Source organism: Pteropus medius, unplaced genomic scaffold (assembly GCF_902729225.1).
Source record: "Pteropus medius unplaced genomic scaffold, Ma_sr-lr_union100, whole genome shotgun sequence".
NCBI classification, from domain to species: Eukaryota; Metazoa; Chordata; class Mammalia; order Chiroptera; family Pteropodidae; genus Pteropus; species Pteropus medius.
Genome location: NW_024341894.1, coordinates 914444 through 934281, shown reverse-complemented (window position 1 = coordinate 934281; position 19838 = coordinate 914444). Strand labels below are relative to the sequence as shown.

Here is a 19838-nt window from a genome sequence, read left to right as displayed (position 1 = left end):
GCCACGTGATCTGGGCGGAGGCTCAGCCTAGCTGGTGTGCCTTTCAGTGAGGCGTTTCATGATGGAGTCTCATATTTCATCACAGAGCTCTGGCTCTTAAGCCATTCCCTTCACTCCTCCTCCCTACTCTCAGCTCTTGTCTCTTTTGTTTCAATTTCTTCTGTATTTCCTCCTCTAAGTGGTCTCTTTGACAGCTGCCTTTTTGGTGGTTTCTAGGAAAGTGAGTCCCAAAAATCCATCTTCAGAGCAGTGTGGGTTTAAGACTCACACGCGAAGTCTGTTAAGGATTCCCACAGAGGCTTTGCACCTGGAGATTCTGACTTGATAGGCCTGGGGTAAGGATCCAAGATCCATATCTTTAACAGATGCTAATCCATAGCGGGGTTTGCAAACCACTTTCCCAAGGGACTGCAGAACCCCCCTCCTCCTGCCCCCAATGCAAAAATGCCTCCTCAGGGCACAAACTCTGTAGTCTGCCTCATTGTTAATCCTTTCAGTCAATGTCCATGGTAAAAATGTTCAAATAATCCAACCTACAGACTGGAGCATCCACATAGCTGCGACACAATCGGTGGGAAACAGCGATTTCCTCTCAGCGATAGACCTAACAACGTTCCTAAACATTAGAACTGAGCAAAAGTTCTCCATAATTAGTACATACAAAAATTGAAGTGTTGCTAGTTCTCCTCAGACAAAAACAGTTTATAGCCCCAAATGCATTTCAAATTTCTAGAGTATAGAGTTTAAAAGCCTATGATGTGGGGTCGGGGGGAAATCTCAACATAGTATAATAGAGAGAATTTAGGAGTGTCCCTGGGTTCTGATCTCAGTCCTGCTACTAATTCATTGTAAAAATTTCTGTTTGCCTCTATTGCTCAGCTATAAAATAAGAAAGCTGACATAGATCAGTATTCCAAAAAAAGGTCAGTCATTAAGTAGCACCTTCACGAAGCTAGCCATATGTGTGTACTCACTGACCTATTACATGTAAGGCAAGGATAATCATTATTATTAATGCCGCCCAAAGTATTTCTGTTCTCATTATTTATTCTTCCTTTGAAGTTTATTACCTTAAGGCTAGGCCTTGGGGTTTGTTGTCCTAAGGGAGAAGGCAGGCCTGCCTAAAAAGAAAGTCTAGGCCTTGACTAAAGGTGGAACTGAATTATGAGAAACTGGAAGCCCCAGAGGAAGCTTTCGTCTTGCTTCCTGTTTGAAGTTCTAGAAAGCAGAGTAAAATGGGGCGTTGTGTGTTTAGGCAGGCAGAAATGCAAAGATAGTACACACAAGTCTCTCTTTGTACACCTGTTGTGTGAAAGAGTTCCAGAAGTCCCCATATTCTCACAGTACTGGTCATGAACAGCACCTAAGAGTTGAAGGCCAGCAAGTCTTCCCTGGAATCATCGTGGCAACATGTGAGCTGACTGACCCTTTAGCAGAGAATATGGGGTATACAGGTCTACCAGAGACCTGATGAAAGACAAAACTAACACTCAGAGAATTTGCAAGGACAATGAAAGTCAAGTGGGGCAAACCCAGTCCCAGAGGGTGAGAGTGTGTTTGCCACTGGCCTTGACCATGCTGAGAGGACAGACTGTGAGCTATATCAGGTACAGATACTTCACTGGTGTACACCAGAGGTGAATGCCTGGAGATGAGACAGTTTGCACTTCTACCAGATTAGAAAAGCTGGCCAAGAATAGTTATTTGATCTGGTGAGAATATACAAGTCCCCTTGCACCCAGATTTGGAGAAGAGGACAGAGGATATCTTTTGAAAGAGATAAACATTCCTGCTGGTCTCTGAACTTCAAACTAACTCAATATTTACATGAACATGGGCTACATTAAACAGAAAAAGATTAAGATACCTTTAATGACCTGGTTTATGTTGGTTTTTTTTCCCCTCCACCATCATTGGAAACAGTTGTTTGATAAAAAGCCTGGTTCTTTTATAGAAAATTAAAGAAAATTCTGTGTTTGTATATCTGAGTTGTAGTAAGTAAATGTGGAGTCTGCTTTGTTTAGTTAATTTTTAAAATATATTCCCTTTTTATCTTAACTCCATCTTAAATAATAACACTCATGAAAACATAGGTTTAATAAAATAGTAATTCTTTTCTGGTATGCATTATTATGAAGTAAATAACCACTAAAGTAAAAATGTTTCAGAACCATCTAAAATTATCTTGTGTATCAGTAGTAAAACTTACATCAAATTTTAAAACAGTACACTAGATCATCTAAAATTCTGAAAGCTGACACTTGATAGTTTCAAGCAAATAATGCACATAGCCACTGAGACCAAGTAGGTTAAAGAACCTGGTACTTTGAAAGTTACTAAGGTTTTTTGTTTGTTTGTTTGTTTTGCTTTGCTTTTGTTTTTGTTTTTTTTTTATGAGACTGTGTGGTAGAGACCACGATGTTTTCCACAAATGCCATTCTTTTCCTCCTGGGCTAGACTATATTTCCCAGCCTTCCTTGCAGCCAGTCAGAGCCATATTACCAAGAATTCATCTGTAGAAAGTGGTGAGTACTTGTAATGTACAAGCCTATCCCTTACATTTGTGGGACATGGAGCAATAGTAAAAATTAAGACCTACATACAATATTACAAACATTTAAAATTATAAACCAAAGGAACAAACAATTCAATACAATAGGCTCTCTCCTACCTCCTACCTTGAAATATACAATCATAATGACAAAATTAAAAGTGTTTGTAGATTTTTCTATGACTAGAAGTTGGCAAATATCAAAGACAATTGAATTGAATTATTATAATATATATCTAGGTGTTCTCTCTATGGGCCAGCAATGTTTCAAATGAGTAATAAAATAAAGACATTCATAATTCATAAATTATTAGACATTTATTTTGTGCCCACATTTTAGCAAAATAGCTGATTATGATTTTCATTTTTTATTAACTAATTTTTATTGAGGTAACATTGGTTAATATTATATAAAGGTCAAGTGTACATTATAATTCAATATCTGTTTACTCTATTGTGTGCTCACCACCAAAAGTCTACTTTCCATCCATTTTTCCATCCACATATTTGACCCCCTTTACCCACAGCCTCCTTCCCCTCTGGTACCCACCATTCTGTTGTCTATATCTATGAGTTTGGTATGGTTTTGTTATGTTTGTTCATTTGTTTTATATTCCACATATGAGTGAAATCATATGGTTTCTGTCCTTTTCCACCCGACTCTTTCTCTTAGCATATCCCAAGATCCAACCATGTTGTCACAAATGGTAATATTTCATCTTTTTTTGTGGCTAAGTAGTATTGTACATATATACCACATCTTCTTTATCCATTCATCTATCAATGGACACTTAGGTTGCTTCCATATCTTGACTATTATAAATAATACTGCAATGAACATAGGGATTCACTTATCTTTTTGAATTAGTGTTTTCATATTCATTGTGGTTTCAATTTGCATTTCCCTAATAATTAGTGATACTGGACATCTTTTCATATACCTGTTGGCTATCTGTATGTCATCCTTGGAAAAATGTCTGTTCAGATCCTCTGCCCATTTTTAATTGCTTTTTGTTTGTTTATTTTTGTTTTTAAGTTGTATGAATTCTTTATATATTTTGGATATTACACATATACAGTGGTTCCTCAAAAAATCAAGATAGAATTGCAATATGACCTGGTAGTTTCACTTCTGGATATACAACCAAAAAACTGAAAACAGGGACTCAAACAGATATTTATCCATCAATATTCACAGCAGCATTTTTTTACAATTGTCGAAAAGTAGAATCGACCCAAATATCCATTGACAGATGTATAGATAAACAAAATGTAGGGATGTATACATACAATGGAATATTATTCAGTCTTAAAAAAGAAGAGAATTCTGACACATGCTACAACATGGATGAACCTTAAAGACATTATGCTAAGTGAAATATGCCAGACACAAAAGGACACATATTGTATGATTCCACTTATATGAGGTATCTAGAGTAGTTTAAAAAATAACATAAAAATAACAGAAAATAGAAAAGTGGTTGCCAGGGACTAGGGGAAGGGGATAATGGGAAGTTATTGTTTAATGAGTATAGAGTTTCAGTTTGGGAAGATGAAAAAGTTCTGGAAACTAATGGTGGTGATGGAAGCACAACGATGTGCATGTACTCAATGTCACGGTATAGTTCAGTGCACAGTCACCTGAAAATGGTTAAAATGGTAAGTGTTATGTCTTATTTGTTTTCCCACAACAACAACAACAAACAACAACAACAACAACAAAATGCCAGAAACTTCTACAAAGTTTTGTTCATATGATTTTAAAAATTAAATAAAATTAATGTGAAGTTTATTTCTGTTTTAACTCTTGCAACATTAATGTGTCAAAATTGGAGGGTATTTTAAAAATATTTTTTATCGTAGTTTAATTTCAAATGTTTCTGATTTTTGTGATATATAAAATGTTTAAAAAATAAAGAACTAGTACGATTTGAAAAAAATCTACTATGGTACAGACAAGATATATACCAATTATTAATAAAAATCCAGGTTGTCTTTTAAAAAAAATTACCAGGAACAGTAGAATACCCAGAATAGAGCTACTAGCTTTTAAAGGGAACATATTTCTGTCTTAATTAAACTACTATAACAAGGAAGAAAAACTTTTAAATTCTTTTTATAAAACAAGTACAACATTGGTGTACTACTTAAGCAAACACACATACACACACACACACACGGTGGTTCAGTCTTATTTATTATTGTTAATTAAGAATACATCTTGACCAAGTAAGTTTTTATCTACAATTGCAAAGATGATTCAATACTAGAAAAAATAATTCATCATAGTAATAGATCTACAGAGAAAAAAAAACATATAATCATTTCCAGTGATGCTGAAAGAGCACCTAAAAGAAATCTAAACCTTCTTAATTTAAAAGAAAAATCCATAAACTATAAATCGAGGGATATATATCAGACCAAACACCAACATCATACCTTACAGACAGGCATTCTTCCTAAAGTCCAAAACAGGAAACACACAAAATTATACCCGATATGATAACTATCATATAGCATGTTGCATATATAACTAATGTATGTAGCACATAACACATATAACTACTGTATAGAATAGAAGGTATTAGTCATTGCAATTACACAATTAGGACAGTTGAAGGAGTGGGATATTGTGATTGGCCAGGTCTGGGAAATGTGAAAATGTCTATGAATGGGAGAGGAGGGAGGCTAATAGCCCCAATCATACTGAATGGAATGATTTTACTCTAAACAAAGGGAATATCAGAAAACAGATAAAAGAAAGAGTTTAGGCAGATGTGACTGAAATGTTCTCATATTACTTCTATTACTCTAATTCCTCACTGGCTCCCCATCATATTTTCAAAATACTTTTCTATTGGTTCATCTTCATCTTGATTATCTATCAATCACCTTCCACTTCCATCCAGTGCAATTCCTTAGCTCAGGAATATTTGCCCCTTAGAGAAGATACCTCAAATTTGACCTTGGACAAGGTCATTTGGATTGCTCTATATGCAGGGTCCTCAAATTATACCCTGCACACCAAATTTAGCCTATGGCCTGTTTTTCTGCTGCCTGTGAGCTAAGAATGGTTTTTACATATGTAACTGCTTGGGGAAAAATGAAAAGAAAATTAGTATTTTTGTTCCATGTAAAAATTATATGAAATGAAAATTTCAGCATCCATAAATAGTTTAATTGGAACACAGTCACAATCATTCATTATATCCTATCGACGGCTGCTCTGTACTATAATTGCAGAGCTGGGTAGTAGTAATAGAGACCTTATGGCCCACAAAAACAAAATACTTACTATTTAAAAGTACTTTACTAGAAAGAGTTTGCCAGGCCCTAATCCGGAGGCACATAATCAATCTACACCATCACGGCTACTTTCCTAAATTGCAACTCTGTGAATCTTGAATTGTTCCTCTCTCAAAATGCTGTACCTGTTTAGACACAAAAATTATTTTGTTTTATTTTATTAAATTTTGTTGAATTACTGATTGTAGACTGACTCAAGGATGTTACCTCCATATCAGCTTCCATTTTGCCTTAAAACGACGTACTTTTTTTTTACCCAGCTCTAGCTCTCCAATGACAATGAAGTAACCAAGAGCCATGACCATATTTTCAAACATGAGATTTAAGCATATATAATTGACTTTTAAGAAATCAGCCCCTGATTCTATTCATGTCTGTTTTATAAGGTAGAGAATTCTGTGGTTTGTTGTTGGTAATTTTTTCCCCTAGGGAATTGCTGTCATTGTAAAGTAGAATATTTCAGGGCAAGTAGAGCCCTCAGTTTATTTCTAAAAACAGAAAACCCTCAGCGTATATCGGATTAAGTGGAAATAGTTTTCCCTTTGCCAAGTCAAGATATGACCATTCTCAGTCCTCCTGCCTTCTCTTGCTATAATTTCCTTCTTACAATGAGAGGTCCAAGGCATTGCTCTATGAAAATCAAGTGAAGATCTGGTAAAACACCCTGGTGCTTCTCTATTTCTTAGGACTATCTACTCTTCTCAAAGTTGACTGGTCACAACCGGAAGGAGGCGCTTTCTGAGAAACTTCTGGATCTCCTTCCAAGAATGTTCCTGTGCAGCTGCATGTGGGACCACCTGTCCTCCCCAGTGCAGAAAGGCATGAAGACTGAGCATCTCTGAGTCACAGCACTGTGGGGTATAGGGAGGCTCTATTAGGTGGCCTGCCCCAGGGTAGTATAGCAGGGTCCAATTGTTCTCCCCATTTCTCCTCAGCTGTTCTGTGGCTTGCCGAGCATAAGCTCTGCTATTGAGATTCTTATCTTCTTCTGCCACAATGAAGAGAAAATGTCCCTGGGCTTTTTCAATGGGGAGGAGAAAAGTGTGACTGGCTTCAATTCCAGTTTCCACAAAACAGTGTTAAAGCTCTATAAATCCTAAGCTGCTGATGTATACAAATTGTGGAGACAAGGGCAAGGGTTGACTTATCTACCCATGATATACCTATGGAATTGAAGCTATGAAGTTGGGCTCATTAATAAATACAGTGGCTATGACTTGTTTCAGGTGAGTAGCCATGGAGAGTCCAATCTCTGCTCCTTTGCTTATGGAGACTACCCCAATGCCTGGGCCAAGGACCTGAAAATAATGGCGATGAGATGTTGAGTCTATCCATCATTTAGCAAAACCCTACAATTTCAAACAACCAAAGAACTTCTGTGGCCAGTGGGAGCAAAGAAAGTACTAATCCCACCCCCATGCCTAGTTCTAGAGTTCTGGAATATATATAATATGTGTTTAAAGGAAATACTCCCTCAAAAATATGTCAGTCTTTACTGACTGAGTACTATGAATTCAGCCCTGTGTTGGGTGCTGAGTTTAAAATACCCTAAGGAAGTACCAGTGTAGTGAGGAGAATAAGCAAAATGCATGTAACTATTGTGAATAATATGAGTCATGATATAATTGTTAAACTCTGTGGTACAAATTCTGAGCTCCCTAGAGGGTCAGAGGAAAGCGCACTCTGTAGGAAAAGACGGAGAAAAAAGGTGAGATTAGTAGGATAGAGCATGAAAACTTGAACAGAGGATTCTAGGCTTGCTTTGGTTTCCCCACAAGGTTTCTCCTTTGGAGAAAGTTTTCATATAGGAGGCTTGGCTCAGCTTCTTTCATTGTCAGTCATCAAACAAGCATTTTTAGATCATGCACCCTGTACCAAGCACTGGGTACACAGAGAAGAAAGGCATCATCTCTTATCATTAAAGAACTCACTGCCAGCTAAAGAGATAGGAAAGAAAAAAATGATGATTATAGTATCTTATAAATAAGAGTGCATATAGGTAAGGCTGCCAACTCAGCTTGTCAAAGAATAAAGGCAGGATTAAAGAAAGATTCTCGAAAGAAATGGATAAGTTGAGTCTGCATATATAAAAATGGGCACATTTAAATCGTACACCTGAAACTTACTGGATTTCGTTAACCAATGTCAACAAAAAATAAAAAATTAAAATTAATTTTTAAAAAATGTTCAGACCATGTTTGAAATAAAACCCAGCTGATGCTTGAAAAATCGGGAAGGGGGACAAGATAAAGTGAAAGAGGGTTACCTATTAAAATGTAGTCTTATGCTTTGTCAAATAATTTGTTTTTATATTTATGGAGGGAGTTATTTAGGGAACGTGTTTTTTATTACTGTGAATAAAAATAAATCTTTCTTTAAAAACAGTAAAAAAATAAAAAACAATAAATAAATAAATAAATAAATAGATAGATAGATAGATAGATAGATAGATAGATAGATAGATAGATAATAGCAGGCGCAAATAAGAAGTGTTGGTATTCTACGCTGAGCATAGTAGACACTGTTAGCTGCTTACACAGGAGCCATTCTCTGCAATTTGAAGGCCAACAAGACCTCCATTTCGTGGTACATAGCAATGTATTTAGTCTCAAGTGATAAATTCTGATGGCTCTGAACCTATTCCCCTTTGCTACATATTCTTTCAGCCTCTCTTGTAAGACCAACACATTCTACCTAGAGTCTGGGTTTTTTCCCCCTTACATAAAATGGCATAGAATCATGAGAAGAAAGCCTAGGTTTCTGACTATTCTTTCTTGCTTATGATGTTTCCATGTTGACTTAATGCCTGAAACTGCCACAGCCATCGTGAGACATCGAGGAGAAGGTTGGGAAATTGAAGAAATATCAATCCAGTCTTCTCCATCAGAAACTCCACTGGCTTTCTGAACCAGAGCTAGAACCATCTACCTCCATATGTGTTCTACGAGAATAAAATGCCTTATGCTGATGTTGTTTAAGCCACCATCAGCCACTTTTCTGGGAAACATAGCTGAAACATTCCTAATGGATTCACCAGGGAGGAGCAAAAACTAAGAAGCAATGCATTGAAGGAATCACAGGTAGTTCTTTATCGCTTGAGTTTATAGCAAAAGAAGGTTGGGAAAGAAAACAGCGACTTGGTAATGAAGAGCTTTGAAGAACATGCTAATCAGCCTTGACCTTTTACCTAACTGCAGAAGAGAATTGGGACAGATTTTAAGGATAGGCTTAAGATAAGGCTAAAGAAGTATGCAAAGGTCAGATCATGAAAAGTTTTATCTAGCATGCTAGGAAGCCTGCCTTTATCCTGTAGTAAATTGGGAGACCTTTAAGCAAGTGAGTAAAATCAGTATTATAAGTCTGACTTAAACATATGGAGGCAGAAAAGCCAAAGCTTATTGCAACTGTACAGGCAAAAAATGATGGTGCCCTGCACTAAGGTAACACCAGTGGGGATAAGAAGCAAATAAGTTCATGAGTTATTTATGAGTGTAGAATGTACAGCTCCCAGTCACCAATTTGGTACGAGAGAGCAAATGAGAAGGAGTAAAAGATGACTTTTTTTTTCTTACAGCACAAAATAAAGTCTTGATTTTCCTTGAGCTCTGGCTCCATGCAAGGATAGAGATTTTGCTCCTTCCATGGTGAATCCATTAGGAATGTTTTGGCTGTTTCCCAGAAAAGTGGCTGATGGTGGCTTAACCAATATCAGCATAAGGCATTTTATTCTCGTAAAACACGTATGGAGGTAGATGGTTCCAGCTCTGGTTCAGAAAGCCCGTGGAGTTTCTGATGGAAGAGGCTAGATTGATATTTCTTCAACTTCCCAGCCTTCTCCTCAATGTTACAGAGAGTCAAATCTTTTCTAAAGCCTTAATTGATTTCCTCTGTTTTCTTAAGAAAACAAGGCATTTTATTAGCTAATGTTGGGGGGTGGGGGGAGTATCTTACTATTTAGAAAGATATGAATGAATCTACCACTTGTATCCAGTTGACAGAATGTGAGAAATTCTTAAGGTAAGGGGGAAAAATGAAACAAATTGAGTGAGTCATATATACTATCCATTTCTACCCTGTATATTAAGAGGAGTGGATCGAATTAAAAGGACTTTCCAAGCTCTGAAATTCTGTGTATTAATATACAAAATATAGAGTCACAGGAGACATGAGAACTCAGAATGGATTTGGCCATGGAAGATAAAGTAAAAGCAAGTATAACACAGATGAACAACAACAACAAAAAGTCAATATAGTCAATAAGATTGTAATAACTTTGTACCGTGACAGATGGTTACTAGACTTATCGTGGTGATCACATTGTAAGGTATATAAATGTCAAATCACTATGCTGGACACCTGAAACTAATATAGTATTATATGTTAACTATACTTTATTTTTTTTTAAGTGACTCAAATATGTGCAGGCTTTATCTAATTTGTTTCTGGCCTTTGGCAGAACACCAACTCTTGTTACCAAATTTGGGATCAGGGATTTTAGAGATCTTTGAAGATGCTTAAAATCAACAGATGGAGTAATAAGTTCTACAAAGAACTGACAGATTTGTGGTCTATCGTTCCACAGAAGAGACAGTGCACGGCAGGTTTAATAAAAGTACTCAGAGCCTAGGAAAGAAACCCGGTTTCCAGGCCTGGCTGAGTCATTAACCAGCGGTCCCTGTGACACTGGTAAGAACAACAAAACAAAAGTCACGCAGCGAATATAAGGTGAATGAGGCTAAGAAAGTGTAAAGCAGGACGGCGTAACTACGTTTCCCATCTAAGCCACGCAGAAGCTTAGCACAATGATAACATTGCCTGTTGGGCCATTCAAGGACAATTCCATTATATGCATCAAAAATAGCTATTAATAATTTCAATGCATCAGTAGATTGTCAGTAATTGTTGCTCATCTTACTATTGCAATTCTGATCATATCTGTGTGATCCTTATATGAAAACAGATATAGTACAGAGACTTAATTTTCCTTAGATCGATTCTTACTAAGAAAAAAAATGGAAAATTACAAAGGATAACAAGCACTAACCAACCCTTTTACAGCAGAAAGCACATTTTAAGATTTAAAGGCATATAGACTGGAAAGTACTACAGCATAATGTTTACCTCTCAAGTAACTAAAAATTTATAGCAACTCTTCAAAGACATACAGATTATCTGTTTGGTTAAGTATGGTGATATAATAGTTATCGGAAAAGATAATATAAATAATAATTGCTTACATTTATTGAGTGTTTAGTATTGCCAGTTACTCTCATAAGCATTTTATTTCTATTATCCCCTTTAATTCTCACAATAACTATGAAGTAGTCTCACTATGATATGATTTAACAGATGAAGAAAGAGGGTCTTAGTAACTCGCCCAAACTCTCACAACCAGATTGGATGGAGCTGGAAATGTAACCCATTTCTGTCTGAAACCAAAGCCAATGCTTTTTGATACCATGATGTACACAGGTACACTTCCTATACATTTCAAATTTTTGAGCAAAAGACACTGCATAAGAAATAAATTCTATGACTAGTATGGCTATGTAATAGAATTTTAATTTTACTGAGGGAGAATCACACTTGGAAATCAAAAGAAGTCAAAGAATATATGGTTATTAAAAACACATGGACTGAGACCTACTGAAAAGGCAAAAATTATCTTCAGATGTCTTAGGAGAAAGTTGGCAGCTTCCTCAAAATATTCTAAATCTACTTTCTCCAGTTTTGAAGGCAGGTCTTCATAGTCACAGTAAGCCAAAGCCAAGGTGACAAAGCCATGACTAGCCAGGAAACTGGCCTGGCTCTCAACCAGTTTCCCAGCATTACCAAACAAATCAGTTACCCCTGGGAAACGGCCCTCTCCTAAAAAAGAACAAAACAGAACAGAATCGGGTATGAAGGGAAGGTGAGGAAAAGAAAAGAAAAATGACGACACAAAAAGGAAATGCATCACAAATTTTGGAATTAACGTACAAATTTTCAAGAGAAAATTTTCAGCATTGTATCTGGGGCAGAATTAAAGTGGATTGACTATATAATAGAACATAGTATCCAGAAGTGTGATTGGAAACCATGTTCACTGACATATTTAATCTCTGTGGCCAAGGAAAATGGGGACTCAAAGAGGTTCACTTCTACAGCCTTAGAGTAAAGAAAGCCAAAGAAATTAGGCCTGAGTTCCTTAATCTGTAAATAGGTACACAAATAGGCTTCAGGGGATTAATGAAGACCCCGAAATTATATACAAAATGCACGTGATTATATGTTCATTTTATTGATGAGAGGCTCCACAGGTTTAAATGAGTTCTCAAAGCTCCAAAAAAGACTTCAAAAATATATGGTTTTTCAAAAAGGGGGCTATCAAAATGATTTTTTTAGCTAAAATCCTGACTTAACACTGCTCTGTTACACTCATCTGACTATATAGTCATTAAATCTTGCATCCAAGCAGATGTAAATGATTAGCTCTTTCATGAAATAGCACTGTTCATTCACTGGAGCATAATATCATTCTACAGTCAAACTCTGTGTAGGCAGCTTCTTTCCAAAATAAAGCAGAGCATATATACTGAAAGTAATACAAGCTGCACTTACTGAGGATATTCTATTTTTGTTATGAGCAATTTTAGCCAAGGAAAACTGGTCCCATCCATATGAAAAGAGTGGCTTGATTTAAAGGCATATTGGGAATTTTGAAACAAACATTGCTATGTTTTTTCACTTTGAGAAAAGAAAAAATAAAACAATACTGAATGTATCTTGGTTTAAAAATACCACTTTAGTGAATAAATAGGGATGCTTTTGCATCTTCTGATTGACAGGAATAAAGGAAACACTTCAAGAGTACTGAGCCTCTTATTTTAGAAGAACCCTGTAGTTGAGAAATGCTTTGAGATCAGACTCAACCTCTTTTGGCCCCGCACAACTAATCTTCCTTTGTATCCCCACAGAACAAGCACCTGAAGCAGAAGAGCCAGCACGTGCAGTGTCCAAGAGCCTTCCCAAACAGTGCGCTCCAAACCAGCACATCATCCCAAGGTGGAAGGCCTGCACTGATATTCAGATTTTAACTGAGGTGGGGTAATAGAGGCACTTCCTAATCCCTACACACAATAAAGTAGCCTATATACTCATTACTGGGTGTGAAAAAAAAAAAATTCAAATTTACCCAAATAAGTGCATAGGTCATGGTGAATTTGGAAAGTTTTTATTCCTTCTACACCGTCTACAACATTATGCTGTCCGAAACCAGCTCTAACATGTCAGATTTCCTCAACCTATCTCAGTTCTACAAGGTGATTATTAAAAAAAGAGAGAGAAAGGCAATAATATCCTGATGATGTGATGGCTGTGTCCTAGATCAAAGCATTCAAAGCATCAGTCTGAATAAGGGGATCTCAGACATACCTGAAACCTGGACCTATTTAGGGCTACTTCTGGGAAATGAGCTTTGCTTCATTCAGACCTACAGTGAACTCTGAGAAATAGACCAATAGATGTTTTGAGACACCTATTGATATGGGGAGATCACTATGGGAAACTATGAGTATTCTGGAAAGTTTTACAGCTACTAGAGAGAATGACGTATGATTTTCTGATTTATAGGATATTCTATAAATATGCAATAGTTATGGAAATAGAGGGTATAAACTTTTTTTGCATCCTCTATATTTGTTGCAACATTTCATTAAATTATCAGCTTACTGTGACAACCTTGCAATGACCTACACCTAAATTGAAACTTAGATATGACAGAACACTCCCCCCCAAAAATGGGGACATGATCCACAATATCAGGATGCGGGTCTTCAGATAGCTAAGGTTCGATGCAGATAAATTTCACATAAATCCAAAACTATGGAAATCCCATAATACAAGGACTCCACAACTTTTTGTAGTCATATCCTTAGACAAGCTCCAGAATCATTGAGATGAAACTTGAGTTGGAAGAATGGATCACCACATTCTTGTCTAACCCAGTTAACCCCAATTCTAAGGTAGAAAAGGAATGCTCTCTATGTTATGTGTATCCAAGCTAAACTCCTAGAAGGATAAGGCATTTGGAGGAGGAAAAGAAGGATGACAAGAACCAGGGCAATCCCACTCACCTGGAGGGAGAAAGAGAGCTCCCCGAATGCAGGCTTCTCGGACTTGGACCCGTGTGACACCAGGTGCTATGTACCACCTCTCCAAAATTAGGCTGACCTTTGGAGCAGTGGTCGCACTGGGGATCATTGTGAAATCTGAATCATAAAGTTTCGATTGGATCTGGAAGGGGCTATTTATTACATCCCTTTTCAGCAATTTAGTAAACTTCTTTTCAGGTTTTAGGGACCAGAAGAGACCCATGGGGTAGACTCCAACGTAGTCACCTTCAAGTGAAGAAGCATGCTCCGGGTCTACCTCACCATTTTCACTGGCCCTATAGTAGGCATGAGAATGAAACAGGTTCCCCTTTTCAGCTTTCAGTGATGCCTGAAGAAGCACTATCTGAAAGGGAGTCAGGCCTGTAGCTCAGATATGCACTAGATCATCAAAAAGGGCGTTCACAGGAGTAGCTAGCTGTCAACTGAATCATCGTTACAGTGTGGCACCTTGGATGATTCTTCAGTAATGTCTTCAGTAAAACCTCAAAATAGAGAGAAATATGAGAGAAAGAAATAAGACAGTGAACTGAACCAGGAATCAGGCTACTTGGGATTCTGCTCTAACTCTTCAGTTATTTAGCAAATACCCTGAAATAACTTTTGAATATGAGACACCTGGGAGCTGCCAACAGATTTCTAGAAGATACAAAAAGAAAGTTGATAACTTTTATAATAATAATGAACCAAGCATCAGTCAAAATATGCATGAATGGTATCAACACATCCAAGGAAGATATCACCATCTTTAAAAATCCTTAAAAAGTCAAGAGCGGTGGAGGAGAAGAGTGAGATGTAGCATTGAAAACAGGGGGATTTGCTAAACATTTGTATACATGGAACAAATGATTCTATTACTAATACCCTGCCCAAGTCCTACAAACAAAATGCTTGGCATTTAAAAATTTACCTCCAACAGGACATAATAAATAGAGGGATCTTCTCAAAAGAACAAAAATAAAATCTTTGGGGAGAACAAGGAGGCTGACATGTGTATTTCTCCTTAGAGAAAAAAAAATAGTTATAGCTTAGTATTTAGAATTTACCAAGTCCTAAGAAAAACTAGAAGCTGACAAGTCCTCTAGGTAAACAGAAGTCTTGCTGACCTTTTTATAACTTCCCTCTTAAAAGGAATGCCCTTCTTTCTTGGTTAGTGTGGAGAAAGCCACAAAAAGGACCATCATTCCTATTCCAATAACCAAAGTATCTGGATTAACTACAAAATCAATTTTGTTTTTGTTTTTATAAACCAGAAGCCAGGAAAGCAAAGAATCTAAATTAAACTCCAGTGAGTAACAAACTCCTTATGGAAAACTTTTTCTTCCACATGGGAACTTTCAGTTATGATAAAGCAGCAAAAAAGGAACCCCTGTAAAGAAAAATGAAGAGAAATTGACAGATAATCTAATGCACTTTTAATGATTTGTGGGATCTAGTTTTATGCCAGCTACCCCAGAAAGGGGAAGGGAGGAGGAGTACCTCTGGGTCTGGCCAAAGAGGGGAGGGAAGAAGAAGGGAAGAGGAGAAGAGGAGAGGAAAGGGATGGGGAGGAGGGGAGAGGAGAAGGGGAGGAGGGAGGTGGGGAGGAGAAGGAGGGGAAGAGAGAGAGAGAGATCAGATAGACACTAGCATGAATACAGGCTGATGAGAATGAGCCTAAGGAGAGAGAAGTGCTGAGAATGAGAATATGATGGTGAATAAAACATTGTTCCCTGGAAACTTTAAAAAATGATTGTATAGCCCAAAATTACCATATTTCTCTTGTAAAAATATTCAAGAAATCGAGTACTTTAAGGTTACACAGAAATACATGTCAGAGTCAGGAATGGAATTCATATTTCCAACTCTTGGTCAAATTGATTAGTAGTTCAAAAAAAACTTATCAAGGGTCTACGTGTGATAGTCACTGAGAGAGTAGATGCAGCCCTTTCTTTAAATAAGCCTAAAGGTGTAGCATTCCTTCTATGCATTATTCATTAAGCTTCTAGTTAAATATCACACGCATCAACAAGTGTACCCAAACAAAAAGAAATTAATTGAAAAGTCATTAACTTTAGTTCATGACTAACTTTAGTTTTTCTTTTCAGATGTCATCAGTTTTTTCTTCATATCCCTGGTTTACTACATTTCACTACCAGAAAGTATTCCTCAGTTACATGAATACATATGACATACAGTCAACTTTCAAAAATATTTTCACAGAATGTAATTCCAATGTGTTATTAGTTTTACATTAAATCATCCTTCAAACAAAATTATAAAAATACAACCACAATTCAGCTTCCCAGACTAAGAGAGTTTCTTTTAAAATATTCCGCAAAAATCATCCTTATAAAGAGAGAAAAATATTAATGGGAGTTGGGAGATAAAATAAAGTTAAATAATTTTGGATAGCCTTTCATTTTTCCCTCAGAAATATTAATTCTTCCTTGATAGCCTCGTAATTGTAAGTCTCTATTGATAACCTTTCTAAACAAAATCCACTGAAATATATACCCTTATCTGAGTACTGTTGGAATCCCACAGCTCTCTGAGATTATAAAATAAGTAGAAAGATTATTTGTCCTTGTAAACTGCTAAATGCCAAACACTGGCATTAATAATTTGATTTCTCATTAGAACTGAGATTTTAACCCATCTCTAATCAGCCCAGAAGAGATAGATCTGATTACAAGCCAAACTACCTGACTTCTTCCTCTTGAGCGTTCTTTAGCAGCAAAGGATGAACTACACTCTACCTAGAGTTGTCCTAATGGCCACAACCTCAAATATACCTATTGTCGTCTAACTGAGCTAACAAAAGAGAAAACCCAGCTTACTGTCCCCCTCCTTGCTCTAGTTTCCTATCAACTTTGAAAATTGATTGAATCCAGTGCCCTCCTATTTTCCCTCTTTTAATTTTCTATGCTCTCTGAATCAGCAGTCCCCAACCTTTTTTAGCACCAGGGACCAGTGCTCCCATGAGAATCTAATGATGATCTGAGGTGGAGCTGAGGCCGTGATGCTAGCGCTGGGGCCAGGTGCGAACATAGATGAAGTTTCTCTAAATTTCTTCCTCTTAAAGAGACTCCCTGAATTTACTCATATATTTTGTCAATTTCATAGGGAATGAGTCCACCTCTGTAGGTAGCATTCAGATACATTTTCCCTCTGCAAATAAAGAAGTCAAGGAGGTTCCCTAATAAGCTGAGAATTACTAATGTGGTCACAGTAATGAGTAACAAAATACTTCTTGGTGGGCACAATTTCTGCTTTTAGAATTTGGGCAAGACCAAATCTCCCACAGATTCCCTCCCTGTCCCCAACTGATTCATAGGGGCTCTTGAGAGTTATAAATGGAGCAGTAGTGGGATTTTACATAACAAGAAAATAAAAGCCCTATCACCATAAAACTACTGTGTCCTTATTTACTTGAGGTGATGGACAGAGCATTTTAAAAGTACAATCTATTAGTAAATTTAACTTTCTTAATTTTAAGGACTTCTGATCTGCCAAATATTCCATAAAATACTCAAAAACACAAGTTGCTAACTTGCAATAGAATTATGTTACACATAAAACTAATTAAGAATTATTAAACAGAATACAAAAAGAATTCCTAAAAACTCAACTTATAAAAATCTCAGTTGAGTTTAAGACTTAAACAAGCACTGTACAGAAGAGAAAACAAGTATAAACAAATGGAAAAAAGGCTCAATCTCATTAGTCATCAGAAAAAATGCAAATTAAAATCATGGGGTATATTTACACCTACAAGATTGGCAAAGATTACAAATTCTTAAAATAAGAAGAGTTGGTTAGGAAATAGATCACCAAGACTCAGACTCTGCTAGAGGAATGTAACTGGGTGCAATCACTTTAGAAAGCAATTTGACGTTGTCTACTAAATGTGATAAAATAACATTGGGCCCAGGAATTCCATTTCTAGAGATATACCCAACAGAAATGTGTGCCCAAGTACATCGGGAATTATGTATAAAAATATTCAAAGCAGTATTTCTCAAGATATTAAAAAACTGAAAACCACTAAATATTGATTAATAAAATGAATGAATAAATTTTGGCATATTCATACAGTGGAGTACTATAGAGCAATAAAAATAAATGAAGCACAATTACATGCAATAACCAGGATGAATCTCACAAACATAACATTGTTCAGTGCCTAACATTGTTATGCGTATTCATCATAAATGAATACGCATAAATGAATCTTATAAATTTTGATGTGCTAAACTAAAATTCTAGGGCAAATTTTTAGAATAAATCTTCAAACAAAATCAAGGATTACCAAAAGAGTCAAAATTGTGGTAAAAATTATCAATGTAGTTTACATTAACAGATTTAAAGTAAATGGGTGAAAAATAATGTATCATGTAACAGTAAGTATAAGTGTCTATTTTAATGTCATTTAGTAGCCATTTGGACTGTTGTGGTATTGCAGTGCTTTGTGTTCAAGTAACCCTCACAGTAGCCTAAGTCTATGACACAATGCTTACATTATTCATCTAACTTCGTTTCTACAAGTAGTTATTGTATCATTTCACATCATCACAAGAAAGGTGAGAACAGTAAAACATTTTGAAAGAGACCACATTCACATAACTTGTATTACAGTATGTTATAATTGTTCTAATTGTTTTATTATTAGTTATTGTTGTTAATCTTTTACTGTGCCTAATTTACAAATTAAACTTTATCATAGGTATGTGTGTACAGGAAAAAAACAGTATATATAGGATTTGGTACTGTCCGAGGTTTCAGGCATCCACTGGGACATCTTGGAACATATGCCCCGTGGATAAGGGGTACTATTGTAAGAATATTATGAACAACTTTATGCCAGCTAATTTGACAACTGAGATTAAATGAATAAATTCCTTGTAAAATAATTTACTGAAAGAGTTGTTTCAAAGTAAGAGAGATTAAGTAGACATGACAACAAAATGCTAAGCATGAACCAAAATTGGATTGAAGAGGTGAAATTGCTATGAAGGTCATTACTGAGACACTAGTGAAATTTGAATATGAACAGTGTATCCTTAGTGTTGAATCAGTGTTAAATATTTTGCATTTGATATTTCCTGATGGAAAGCAGCAGAAATGTGATGGTAGCTGCAGTCTGCAATTGTACAAAGAATAACATTTGTGAAATTAGAAGATAACTTTAGAGGCTGCTTTTGAATTTGGAAACCATTCAAGTAAAAACTCTAGGACTTTTGCATTTTGAAACCACAAGAAAATAAAAGATTGTAAAGTAATTGCAGATAAGAATAAGTTCATAAATGCAGATATAATTGATTTCAAGGTACCTGTCACTTTAGGATACACAGGACGTATGCTAACAGGATTACAAATCAAAGCAGCAGGACCAAGTTGTCCATTCTTAGGTTTACGGTCAAGAAATTTACAGTGGGAACAACTTAGGTTTACGGTCAAGAAATTTACAGTGGGAACAACTTAGGTTTACGGTCAAGAATTTACAGTGGGAACAAGCAGGAGGGAGTTTTGTAGCCCACCAATTCTCAAAGAACTAGAAAAGACAGATTAAAAAAAATAATAACATAAAAAAACTGGCAACAATTTAAATACCCAGTTAGAGAATATGGCTAAATAAATGTGTAACATCCAGTTATAGAATAATATGACATTAATCAAATTTGTTATTCTTAAGACTAAAGATAATCAGAAATGCTCATAGTGTGAAGGGAACAGTAAATTTTAAAATACAAGAAGTTTTTTGGTTTTTGGTTTTTTTACATTTAGAACTATCCCAGAATGTTAAGTGATTATCTGAGCCATGGGATAAAAATGATGTTTTTTGTCTTTCC

General features: G+C 36.1%; 1 pseudogene; it reads right to left on the bottom strand.

The window, feature by feature from the left end:
* Positions 1-6558: 6558 nt before the first annotated feature.
* Positions 6559-18787, bottom strand: LOC120598167 (bile acid-CoA:amino acid N-acyltransferase-like; annotated as a pseudogene).
* Between the last annotated feature and the right edge of the window lie 1051 nt (positions 18788-19838).